The sequence below is a fragment of the Podarcis pityusensis genome (genome assembly GCF_964106645.2).
Source record: "Podarcis pityusensis genome assembly, chromosome: 2".
Classification (NCBI taxonomy): domain Eukaryota; kingdom Metazoa; phylum Chordata; class Lepidosauria; order Squamata; family Lacertidae; genus Podarcis; species Podarcis pityusensis.
The window spans coordinates 16,050,577-16,063,598 of NC_138029.1; the positions used below are offsets into that span (position 1 = coordinate 16,050,577).

A 13,022-nucleotide genomic window follows, 5' to 3' on the forward strand; every position below is an offset into this window, starting at 1 on the left:
AGCTTAGAAATACAACCCCAAAATCTCTAACCACCAACTTCCACTGCACAGATATCCCGGTCCTGAACATATTCAACGGTCTCACTGGTTTCAACAGAAGTTTCTTCCAAGTAAATGCAGTTTACATCAGAACAGTAAGCCAGTTTTCATTCATGGTCCTTGTTCTAATTCTGTCTCTTTGGAATCTTTCATGGAATGGGAATAATCAAAGAGTCTCTTCGGTCACTGAGCTGTAGAGCTGGAAGGGACCCCAAAGTCCATCTAGTCCAACCCCCTACAATACAGGAATCACAGCCCGAGGTTCCCCATTCCTGCCCTACGTGATTCTCTGAGAGATGGTGCCTTCACTGTCCCAAGAGCTACCCATAGAATAAGAGAATTCTAGACTTGGAAGGGACCCTAAGGATCATCTATTCCAACCCCCTGCAATGCAGGAATATGCAGCTGTCACATACGGGGATTGAAACTGCAACCCTGATGTTGCGTGGCGAGTTCCCGACCCCCCCCCCCAGGTGGAAATAATGACACATGGCACAATTATTAAGGTTAATGGGCTAAAAAAGGCCACAACTTTATTGGTTACAGGTGATGAGCGGTATTGGCTTAGGCATTGGTCCTAACCGACTATATCCGACTCCAGCCCGTCTGCTTGAAGTCCGGGAAGGGTTAACCACCAGTAGGGGGAGTCCTGCTGATGCACATCAACTAGGAACTCCCCTGGAGTCACCAACAGGGGGCGTGCCTTAGGCCCTAACCTCCCTAGTCTTCGGACAGGGCCACGCTTTTAGCGGACTACCCTTCAATATGTGGGGCAGGTGATGGTGCTACCCCCCCCCCATTCATCTACAGAACTAAACCAATGTCTAACTGCCAATACCCAGTAAGTTGTGACGATTTGCTACAAGGTAGGCGAAAACCAAGGGGCTGGTGCCAATTTGCCAAGTGGAAAAATTCCTACCAGGCCCCTCAACGGCAACCAACCAAGGTCCATAGCAAGGTCAAAAAGAAAACCTTATAGGACGGCCGCGTCCTGCCTTTATAGGGCAGGCCCTGCCCCCGAGCTGATTGGCCAGCTAGGAGTGACGCGGCCAGGAATCCCCCCAATCATGTGTCGCACGTCGCACGTGTGGAGGGACCGTGAAGCCCGCAACCCTTCCTCCTTCTTCATGTGGAAGTGGCTTTATCAGCACCACACTCTAACTAACTGAGCTGCCCAGGCATTCCGGCCTGGGCTCGCGGCGTGTGAGGAGCAATTTCTGGTTGCACGTCACTTGTGGCAAACCCCTAGAAAAACACAATGCAGAATGATGCTGGGGAATTTGTGGATCTCTACGTTCCTCGTAAATGCTCTGCTAGCAACCGGATAATTGGTGCTAAAGACCATGCCTCCATCCAGATGAATATTTCTGAGGTTGATAAAGTCACAGGCAGAGTAAATGGCCAATTCAAAACGTACGCAATTTGTGGAGCAATTCGCAGAATGGGGGAATTTGATGACTCAATCCTGCGCCTTGCAGAGAACGATGGTAAAATATCCAAGAATTTCTAAAGCATGATGAAGAAGCATGATGTGAAATTCGTTATAAAAGGTCCGTATAGTAAAAGCTATGGTTTTCCCAGTAGTGATGTATGGAAGTGAAAGCTGGACCATAAAGAAGGCTGATCGCCCAAGAATCGATGCTTTTGAATTATGGTGATGGAGGAGACTCTTGAGAGTCCCATGGACTGCAAGAAGATCAGACCTCTCCATTCTTAAGGAAATCAGCCCTGAGTACTCACTGGAAGGACAGATCCTGAAGCTGAGGTTCCAATACTTTGGCCACCTCATGAGAAGAGAAGACTCCCTGGGAAAGACCCTGATGTTGGGAAAGATGGAGGGCACAAGGAGAAGGGGACAACACAGGACGAGATGGTTGGACAGTGTTCTCAAAGTTACCAGCATGAGTTTAACCAAACTGTGGGAGGCAGTGGAAGACAGGAGTGCCTGGCGTGCTCTGGCCCATGGGGTCATGAAGAGTCGGACACGACTAAACGACTAAGCAACAACAAGCTTCTCCAGTTCCTACCTCATACTCCCTCGCTTCTTTCAGGAGAAGCCCTGATCCCTGGATATCACAAATGAAAGGATTGCCCTCCCTAAAACGAAGTGATACATTTATTAAGAAACCAGAAGCCTTTCTACTTGGAATAATAGGATTGGAATTGCCCAAAAAAAGATGGTAGACTGTTTTTGTATGCCACTACAGCGGCTAGAATTTTATTAGCAAAAAATTGGAATTCGCAAGAAATACCAACAATAGAAGAATGGCAGATGAAGATGTTGGACTTTTTGGAGCTGGCTGACCTGACTGGAAGAATCCGTGACCAGAAGGAAGAGGAGACATAAGAGGATAGGAATTAATTCAAAGAATATTTAGCTAAATAATAATAATAATAATAATAATAATAATAATAATAATAATTTATTATTTGTACCCCGCCCATCTGGCTGGCTTTCCCCAGCCACTCTGGGTGGCTTCCAACAAAGATGAAAAATACACTAAAATATCACATATTAAAAACTTCCCTGAACAGGGCTGCCTTCAGATGTCTTCTGAATGTCAGGTAGTTGTTTATCACTTTGACATCTGATGGGAGGGCGTTCCACAGGGCGGGCGCCACTACCGAGAAGGCCCTCTGCCTGGTTCCCTGTAACTTGGCCTCTCACAGTGAGGGAACCGCCAGAAGGCCCTCGGAGCTGGACCTCAGTGTCCGGGCAGAACGATGGGGGAGGAGACGCTCCTTCAGATATACTGGACCAAGGCCATTTAGGGCTTTGAAGGTCAGCACCAACACTTTGAATTGTGCTCGGAAACGTACTGGGAGCCAATGTAGGTCTTTCAAGACCGGTGTTATATGGTCTCGGCGGCCGCTCCCAGTCACCAGTCTAGCTGCCGCGTTCTGGATTAGTTGTAGTTTCCGGGTCACCTTCAAAGGTAGCCCCACATAGAGCGCATTGCAGTAGTCCAAGCGGGAGATAACCAGAGCATGCACCACTCTGGCGAGACAGTCCGCAGGCAGATAGGGTCTCAGCCTACGTACCAGATGGAGCTGGTAAACAGCTGCCCTGGATACAGATTTGACCTGTGCCTCCATGGACAGCTGTGAGTCCAAAATGACTCCCAGGCTGCGCACCTGGTCCTTCAGGGGCACAGTTACCCCATTCAGGACCAGGGAATCCTCCACACCTGCCCGCCTCCTGTCCCCCAAAAACAGTACTTCTGTCTTGTCAGGATTCAACCTCAATCTGTTAGCCATCATCCATCCTCCAACCGCCTCAAGACACTCACACAGGACCTTCACCGCCTTCACTGGTTCTGATTTAAAAGAGAGGTAGAGCTGGGTATCATCCGCATACTGATGAACACCCAGCCCAAACCTCCTGATGATCTCTCCCAGTGGCTGCATGTAAATGTTGAAAAGCATGGGGGAGAGGACAGAACCCTGAGGCACCCCACAAGTGAGAGCCCAGGGGTCTGAACACTCATCCCCCACCACCACTTTCTGAACACAGCCCAGGAGGAAGGAGCGGAACCACTGTATGACAGTGCCCCCAGCTCCCAGCCCCTCAAGACGGTCCAGAAGGATGTTATGGTCGATGGTATCAAACGCCGCTGAGAGATCCAGCAGAACTAGGAAACAGCTCTCACCTTTGTCCCTAGCCCGCCGGAGATCATCAACCAGTGCGACCAAGGCAGTTTCAGTCCCATGATGAGGCCTGAATCCCGACTGGAAGGGATCGAAATGGTCCGCTTCTTCCAGGCGTGCCTGGAGTTGTTCAGCAACCACTTGCTCAATCACCTTGCCCAAGAATGGAAGATTTGAGACTGGGCGATAATTGGCCATCGTGGCCGCATCTAAAGATGGTTTTTTAAGAAGCGGTTTAATAACCGCCTCTTTCAGCGGGTCTGGGAAGGCTCCCTCACGGAGGGAAGCATTCACCACCCCACGAAGCCCATCGCCCAGTCCTTCCCGGCTAGCTTTTATAAGCCAGGATGGGCAAGGATCCAGGAGACAGGTGGTTGGCTTCACTCGTCCAAGCAGCCTGTCCACATCCTCGGAGGTAACAGATTGGAATTGTGATATAATAATATTGTGATATAAGATAAATAGAAAATTTTTGGAAGTAACAAATAGGCCTAGGGGTAGAATAAGATTAGGCAGTAGTGAATATTAAGGATTGGAATTAATAAAGGAGAAGAGGTTAGTAAATGAAAAGAGTCAATATTATTAGAAATAGATGGAGGGCACAAGGAGAAGGGGACGACAGAGGACGAGATGGTTGGACAGTGTTCTCAAAGCGACCAGCATGAGTTTGACCAAACTGTGGGAAGCAGTGGAAGACAGGAGTGCCTGGCATTCTCTGGTCCAGGGGGTCACGAAGAGTCGGACACGACTAAACGACTAAACAACAGCAACAACAAAACTGTTGGAAAGCAAAACAAAAAACAAAAACTGAGCTGTCCAGGCTCCTGAGCTTGAAGACCAGTGGGGCGGACATGCTTAGAACCCCAGATCAGACAGAATTGGGCCCAGCCCCGACGGAAGAGGCATGACATGGCAGCTATGCATTCTGAGAAGCGGTGCGGCTTCCCAAGCGGTGCTGCCCATGCGCCTTTTGATTGCCTTGAGCATGTCAGTCGAGGCTGAGGGAAACGCAATGGCTTCACTTCACAGCAGGGCTTGTTTCCCCCCTCCCCAAATCTGCAAATGCCCCACTGAAGCCATTGCTAAATCAAACCCATCCGCCTTGCAAGCTGAGCTGGCTGGCAGTTGCCACAGAATGAACATTAGAAGGTGCAGGTAATCGAGTTAGTAGCTGTCAAGCCGGCGCTGTCTGCTCCAAATTGGATTCCACTAGAAATCTAATTTACAAAGTATACCCCGCACAGAACACTCCCTTCAATTATATTCCCTTCCCGCGCCACCCGTCCCCCCCCCCCGGGCCCCCTACCACCCAAAGATGTACCCTCCACAGTCCTTGCCTCCCCTGGAGAGACCGGAAATTGACAAAGAGGGAGGAAGAAAAGTCTATTCATGGTTGAAACCAGAGAGTTACATTTGAAAAAGCGGACAGAATTAGGGCATATCGGATATGCACATCCCATGCATGGGTTGAAATGCCACATTTTGAAAAATAAGGGACATATCAGAGGTGATTCGGGCATCTGTGATAAAGGAGATTCACTGAGTTGTATGAAACTGCAGAAAACCAGTGGCAGAAATGTAGTCTGCTAAGGGTGCCGGGAATTGTAGCTCTGAGAGATGTAAGCGGCAGTTCCCAAGATTCCTTGGGGCAAGCCATGTGATTTAAACGGAGTAGCTGTGATCCAATTCTTGCTCTAGTGTCCTCTAACAAGCCTTGGCAGAGCAGAAGCTTGGGCAATTATTTTGGAGACTATAGTGGGAAGAGAAGCAGCGTCACTTGCCACTTTGAAACAAGTCCCGGTCGACAAGATGTGCAATATAAACACACACACACACACACACACACACACACACACACACACACCCTGCCTGGACAGAGCTTTGCACAGATGTAAAGTTTTCATGAAAGCTGCTGCAATACATACAAGTACTTTATCCCTGAACCATTTGAAGTTCCGATGAAGATGAGTTTTTGACACGCTTTCATCTAAACCTGGGAATAAATCCCCAATTCCTTATCCATGAAGGGACCTGAAAGCTCATTCGGCAGATGTGGATGTCCTTTTGTTTCTTAATTATGCTTTTCTAGTTATCCCCTTGCCGAAATGCGCCTAGAGCCGCTTTATTAAAAAGAGGGGAAATATCTCTGAAAATGTGTGCATAGCCTCGCCTTCCCATTGCTGCTCAGGATACTACCTCCCCAGTTCATCCTTGTGTTAGTCCCTTGCAGTCGATTCCTTTGGGAATGACCTTTGGCCTGACTTTGACCTCTGGTACTGCTTTCTGCCTTTGGCCTGTTTCTAGTACCTGCCCAACTCTGTTGAAATTTAGGACGTCGAAACTGGAAAAAATATATAAAACTGGTGATAAATTATGCTGGAAGTGCAAGATTAAGGAGGGCGATTTTTATCATATGTGGTGGTTGTGCGAGCCTATTAGAAAATTTTGGGAATCTATTTACAATGAACTAAAAAAATCTTTAAATATACCTTTATAAAGAGACCTGAAGCCTTTTTGCTGGGGATAATTGGAGAGGAAATCAAAAAGGAAGATCAAACACTCTTTCAGTACGCGACAGTGGCCGCCAGAACTCTAATAGCGCAGAATTGGAAGACACCAAGAATCCCAACCATAAATGAATGGCAATCGAAACTACTCGACTATCTAGAATTGGCAAAAATGACACAGAAAATAAGAAATCAAAAAGACACAAAGTTTAATAAAGATTGGAATAAATTCATGGCATACATGGAAACAGAGGTAAAAAAAACTAAAAAACACAGTAGGTGCGATATAACACTTGTGATGTAAAGAATTTTTTTTTGAGGAAAAGAAACTGCAGATAGAAAAATTTTATAACACATTCCGAAACCGAGATGAAGGGAAGTCAGTCAGTGTTGTGTTTTATGTAGTTAATGTAGTTAATTTGTTGTTGTCTTATGTCAGGAGTATATATATATATTTTATATATATATATATATATATATATATATATATATATATTTCTTTATTTAGTTTTTTTTGGTGTGAATGTGTTGTGTTTGTCTTTTTTGTTTGTATGGTGTTATAAAATAAAATTTATATATAAAAAAAAAACAAAGAAATTTAGGACGTCGATGCACATAATGCTTTTGATTCCAGAATGGGGCTGTTGTACCAAAAGCAGAGGAGAATTGTTATCTTTTGACTGAAAGTCTACATTTTACCCTTTCAAAAAGTTGCGCTTTAAGAAATTTAAGGCAGAGGAAAAATGCAACAGTACATTTAAACATCACTTGTGAATGTAGCCTCGTTTCTCTTGGTGGCTGCTGTGAGGATTACAGCTAGGTCTGGCAACGCAGGGCACGCCATGTTGTTGCTGTTGTTGTTGTTGAAGACGACCTACTTTTCGCCCTTAGGTACCAGGGTGGATTACCACCAGCTTAAAATACAATTTAGAAACAATTTTTGAAATATACTCCGAGTCCTGTAGTGATTTCATGCTCTTTATTTCACCTTGTAAAACAGTGATTTAATTGCCCCCCCAGACCTCAGGCTTTTATATACATTATTTACACAATGAGTCCCATTTGATTGGCTGATTCTGCTTCCCTCCTGGAGCCTGATTGGTCTTTTCCTGCAGGCCAATCAGTTGTTGCGTTCTATGATCCTACCAGCCTAATAGGCTGATTAACTTCCTCCTGGAGCCTGATTGGTCTTTTCCTGCAAGCCAATCAGTTGTTGCATTCTAGGATCCTACTTGCCTATCGCTCTAGGATCCAAGCTTGTTGTTGTTTAGTCGTTTAGTCGTGTCCGACTCTTCGTGACCCCATGGACCAGAGCACGCCAGGCACTCCTGTCTTCCACTGCCTCCCGCAGTTTGGTCAAACTCATGCTGGTAGCTTCGAGAACACTGTCCAACCATCTTGTCCTCTGTCGTCCCCTTCTCCTTGTGCCCTCCATCTTTCCCAACATCAGGGTCTTTTCCAGGGAGTCTTCTCTTCTCATGAGGTGGCCAAAGTATTGGAGCCTCAGCTTCAGGATCTGTCCTTCCAGTGAGCACTCAGGGCTGATTTCCTTCAGAATGGATAGGTTTGATCTTCCTGCAGTCCATGGGACTCTCAAGAGTCTCTTTCAGCACCATCATTCAAAAGCATCAATTCTTCGGCGATCAGCCTTCTTTATGGTCCAGCTCTCACTTCCATGCATCACTACTGGGAAAACCATGGCTTTAACTATACGGACTGGCAAGGTGATGTCTCTGCTTTTTAAGATGCTGTCTAGGTTTGCCATCGCCTTTCTCCCAAGGAGCAGGCGTCTTTTAATTTCGTGACTGCTGTCACCATCTGCAGTAATCATGGAGCCCAAGAAAGTACATAACAATTTTTAAAACTCATATTGTATAGACATGCTATGGTTTGGAAGCAGCAGCATGCCTTTCAAAATGAAATCACAAGTGGGGAGATAACTGCCTTGCTTGTGAGCTGCCTATCATAGGGGCATCTGGTTGGCCACTGTGAGAAATAGGATGCTGGACTGGGTGAGCTTTCAGCCTGACCCCACAGCGCTCTCCTTAGGAGGGGCATCTGGTAACCTCATCCTGTGAGTGACACCTCCGTTTTGGAGCCTGTCAGCCCGTTACTCTCTTTGCCTCTATTGGTTCCAGACATATTCGTCACTGTTGTCACATCTGGCCACATTTCCATTCATTCTATGACCAGATACTTTCTCTTTTGTCTTGTGACAGAAGCACTGCTTTGGAAGGGGGGGGGGGAGAAAGAACCAGAGGAAATCCCTGGCCCCCTCCAGACTGTTCTTTTTTGTAGATGTATTAGCATCATGGGACGTGGGTGGCGCTGTGGGTTAAACCACAGAGCCTAGGACTTGCCAATCAGAAGGTCGGCGGTTCAAATCCCCGCGACGGAGTGAGCTCCTGTTGCTCGGTCCCTGCTCCTGCCAACCTAGCAGTTTGAAAGCATACCAGTGCAAGTAGATAAATAGGTACCACTCTGGCGGGAAGGTAAACGGCGTTTCCGTGTGCTGCTCTGGTTCGCCAGAAGTGGCTTATGGATGCTGGCCACATGACCCGGAAGCTGTACGCCGGCTCCCTCAGCCAATAAAGCGAGACGAATGCCACAACCCCAGAGTCGTCTGTGACTGGACCTAATGGTCAGGGGTCCCTTTACCTTTACTTTATTAGCAACATGCCATTGAAGCCATAATAGTGAACTAGCGATGGATTTAGACTGAGCTCTCCACACATCATTCAGCCTTATCAGTTGTTCTGCGATGCTACCCCAATGCTATCACGTTGTCTGCAGGGGCCACAGTGCAACAAAAGCAGGGCAGAAAATAAAGAATTTGGGGCATAAAAATTAGAGGATTTCATCAGGAAGTTACAAGAGGCACACTGACCAGAAACAAACCTGCCTCTCCGCCCTAAAACATGTTGAGAGTGGGAAGAAACCAGAAGCTTTTTTTTTAGGAATGTTATGTGCGGAGATACCGAAGGACCAGAAAAAACTGTTTATGTATGTGACCACAGTTGCCCGGATGTTGTTAGCCCACAGATGGAAGGAAGATACAGTCAGGAAGAATGGCAGATGGAAAAATTGGACTATGCCAAAATGGCAAAACCTATGGGAAGAATTAGAAACCAGGAAGAATCAATTTTTCATAAAGGAGAAAGTATATGATCTATTTGAAAAATTACTGTAAACAATTAAATTCATTAGGAGGATTGATTTAAAATATGTCAAAGGGGAGTCAAAGGGGATACATGTATTGTTTTCTGCTTTTATTTGATGTTTGCAAAATTGAAAAATAGAACAATAAAAAAGAGTGTGGGATCACATATAACTGCCTCAGTACCTTCATGAGCACAATTAATCATGAACACAGAATAAAAAGGACTTCCAACAGTTCCAAATATCTCTTTACTGACATGGAACAACAGTATCGAGATAACTGAGATTGGCTTTGCTCGTGGCCCTGGGAGTCGGGTCACCCAAAACACAAGATGCTAAAATAAGAGAGCAAGTTTCCTGCACAGCCAGACTGCGGCTCTGCCCTGTAATCAGCCAAAGGACCTAAATGCTGTGTTTATTTATAACCCTTTCATTTCTCCTCAGCTCACTCCCTTTGGTCGGGTGACCGCAAAACTCTGAATGGACCAAAGGGTCCCATAGGAATCGCTGTTGGGGGCGGCCATCTTGGTTGAAGTTCTAGGTGGAGGGAATGGCAAGAGGTGCTAGGGGACTTATGGAGGATAAGGGCCTCGAGGTCTGATTGGCAGAGTTGTACCTAGGGGCCCTTGTGCCCTTGGCCCCCCACTCCCAGGAAAAACCCTATTTTACTGTGATAGCCACATAGCTAGGCCCTCAACACACTCTTATTTTATTGCAATATAACTAGACTGAGGGGAAAACCACACAGTAGCTGCAATTGGAAGAAAACTGCAGGAGCCTGAGGCCAAACAGCATCAACTTAACCTTTTAGCATACACAACAGCGACTGGCCTCAGGGGTACCAGCTTGAATGAAATATTTTTATTAAGTTTTCATTGCATAATATTTAAATACATCCTTATTATTCACATTAATTTCGCTCATACGAGCTGATCAACTTCGCTCCCTCCCACCTCATGGTTTTCATAATTCCTTTCCAAGACATAGCTTTTGTTCCTCTTCCTGTTTATCTTTCAATCATTCCAATTATCACCTTTTAAAATAAATATAAAAAGGTATAAATCATATATAAGTCTTCTTAAATCAATCCTGCTAGTGTTGTTAATTGTTTGCAATTGTCCTTCAAATGTTGTACAAATTTACCCCAGTCATTTTGGAAAGCTTGATCACGCTGGTTTCGGATTTTCCCGGTCAGTTCCGCCAATTCTGCATATTCCATCATCTTTGCCTGCCATTCTTCTAAGCTTGAATAAAATATTGGGGGGGGCCAGGTAAGCCCCTCTTGCATAATCGATCACAAGGTGAGGTGCGTACACGTCATTTGAATGGCAATGCCTATCAACTTTGGGGGTGCCTGGCCCCCTCAATATTTTACTGTGGGGGGCAAATGGATCTTGGGCCCTAGGAGTTGGCTTCTATGACTGGCCTACTCTTGAGTGGTAGCAACTCTGAGGTGACAACTGTTTTCCTCCTTGTGGCAGAGGACTGGGAGCACCCTTCCCCATCACCTCAGGTGAGATGTGGGAGCATCAAACCTACAGGCCCTTGTGCAATGAGCCCATTTGTGTGATAATTCACGTGGCAGAGAGAGAAGCTGTGCAACCCTTTCTCTAGCTTAGGAAGGCAACATGGTGCCTGTTGTTTTTATTAGTTAGTGTTTGGTGTGTGTGTGTGTGTGTGTGAGAGAGAGAGAGAGAGAGAGAGAGAGAGAGAGAGACCCAGCTTCTGCTACTTGATTTAATCAGTTAAACCATAAGCAGGTTGCAATGGTTAAAGGGCATTAGGATGTAACTAAAAGTAAAGGTAAAGGGGCCCCTGACCGTTAGGTCCAGTCACGGATGACTCTGGGGTTGCGGTGCTCATCTCGCTTTACTGGCCAAGGGAGCCGTTGTTTGTCCGCAGACAGCTTCCAGGTCATGTGGCCAGCAAGACTAAACCGCTTCTGGCGAACCAGCGCAGCACATGGAAACACCGTTTACCTTCCCGCTGGAGCAGTACCTATTTATCTACTTGCACTTTGACATGCTTTCATGTCAAAGTGCTAGGTTGGCAGAAGCTGGGACCAAGCAATGGGAGCTCACCCCGTTGCAGGGATTCAAACCGCCGACCTTCTGATCAGCAAGCCCTAGGCTCTGTGGTTTAAACCACAGCGCCACCCGCGTCCCTAAGATATAACTAGTCCAAGCTAAATTGTTCTGAGTGCACCCCTTTAAAGTAAAGTGGCCATTCTACTTTACAGAGAGCTCAGTTTGAAAGGATGTCAGTCCTCTGTTTAACAAAGACTTCTAATTGAAAAGCTACCCAGTCCAGGACCACAAGGCAGGAGAGGCCTTGAAGTTGCCCATGAACAGTAACTTAGCAGCTGGACAGCAAACTGAGCAGGGAACACAGTTCGCCTGCACAGTCTTCCTCGCTATAAGAGAGAGATGCATTTCTAAAAACTGCATCTATGCATATAAATTAACATATTCAAACCTGTGTCCTCTTTTTCTTTTCTTTTTCCCCATGATGCACGGCCTGTCTTCTTGCTGAAATGTTTTTACCTGAAGGAGCAATCCTGACTTTAAAAATGAATAAGAACTTTCTTCACACCACCAGCATCCTCTGCAAGTTCCTCAAAACGCCCTTAGCTATTTGGGAGATATTCCTTTATTAGCTGCTCTGCTCCCCAACCTCCCATCCATCCTTTTGTTAAGCAGGAATGTGTCTTTGTCATGCATTTTTGCCCAAGGCCTATCTCACCTGTGGAGCCTTTTGTCTTCTACCTCCAAAACCAGGAACCTGTGAGGAGGATGGATTTTCCTCATCCAGGACCTTGTTGCCATGGCGCTAGCACAATGAAGGAGGGCATGGAAAGGGGAGGGTTTGAGTAGAAGGGCCCCACAGCAAACAATGACATCCAAATGAGGTTCCTTGCAAATGTTGCCACAGGAGGTAAGGGAGTTGGTGGTTTCAACTCCTGAGGACACAACCTGAAGAGTTACACTCTCAAGCTATGTGCAGAGTAAGCATGTCTGTATTATCTTAAGCCTGGATGGATCTACCATTATCAAAGTTTGGTTTGCACTCCAAGGGTGCAACTAGAAATATAAAGAAGGAGGGTTAGTCTAAGGCTTCAAGAAGACCAGCCCCTGCAAGCTCCTTAAATCACACCCATTTAACTTGCCATCTTTGCTGTGCCCATTCTTTCAAAGTAACAATTTAGCTCCAAAAAGACTCAGAACCAGAGACAAAACGGTCCCACGCCTTGCTTGCTCCACCGAGAAAATGGGCCTATTGCAAAAAGCAAAGACATCACCTTGCCAACAAAGGTCCGTATAGTTAAGGCTATGGTTCTCCCAGGAGTGATGTATGGAAGTGAGAGCTGGACCATAAAGAAGGCTGATCGCCGAAGAATGGATGCTTTTGAATTGTGGTGCTGAAAGAGACTCTTGAGAGTCCCATGGACTGCAAGAAGATCAAACCTATCCATTCTGAAGGAAATCAGCCCTGAGTGCTCACTGGAAGGACAGATCCTGAAGCTGAGGCTCCAGTACTTTGGCAACCTCATGAGAAGAGAAGACTCCCTGGAAAAGACCCTGATATTGGGAAAGATGGAGGGCACAAGGAGAAGGGGACGACAGAGGACGAGATGGTTGGACAGTGTTCTCGAAGCTACCAGCATGAGTT

At 46.2% G+C, this 13,022-nt stretch overlaps 2 pseudogenes across 2 annotated transcripts in view; one reads left to right on the plus strand and one right to left on the minus strand.

The window, feature by feature from the left end:
* Nucleotides 1-13,022, minus strand: part of LOC308471099 (leucine-rich repeat-containing protein 3 pseudogene) — a 226,852-nt pseudogene that overhangs the window by 76,625 nt on the left and 137,205 nt on the right. The gene's annotated exons all lie outside the window — the stretch shown is intronic.
* On the plus strand, nucleotides 1,225-1,582 carry LOC308472441 (small ribosomal subunit protein eS21 pseudogene; annotated as a pseudogene). Its single transcript has one exon. The product of its transcript is annotated as a small ribosomal subunit protein eS21 pseudogene (transcript).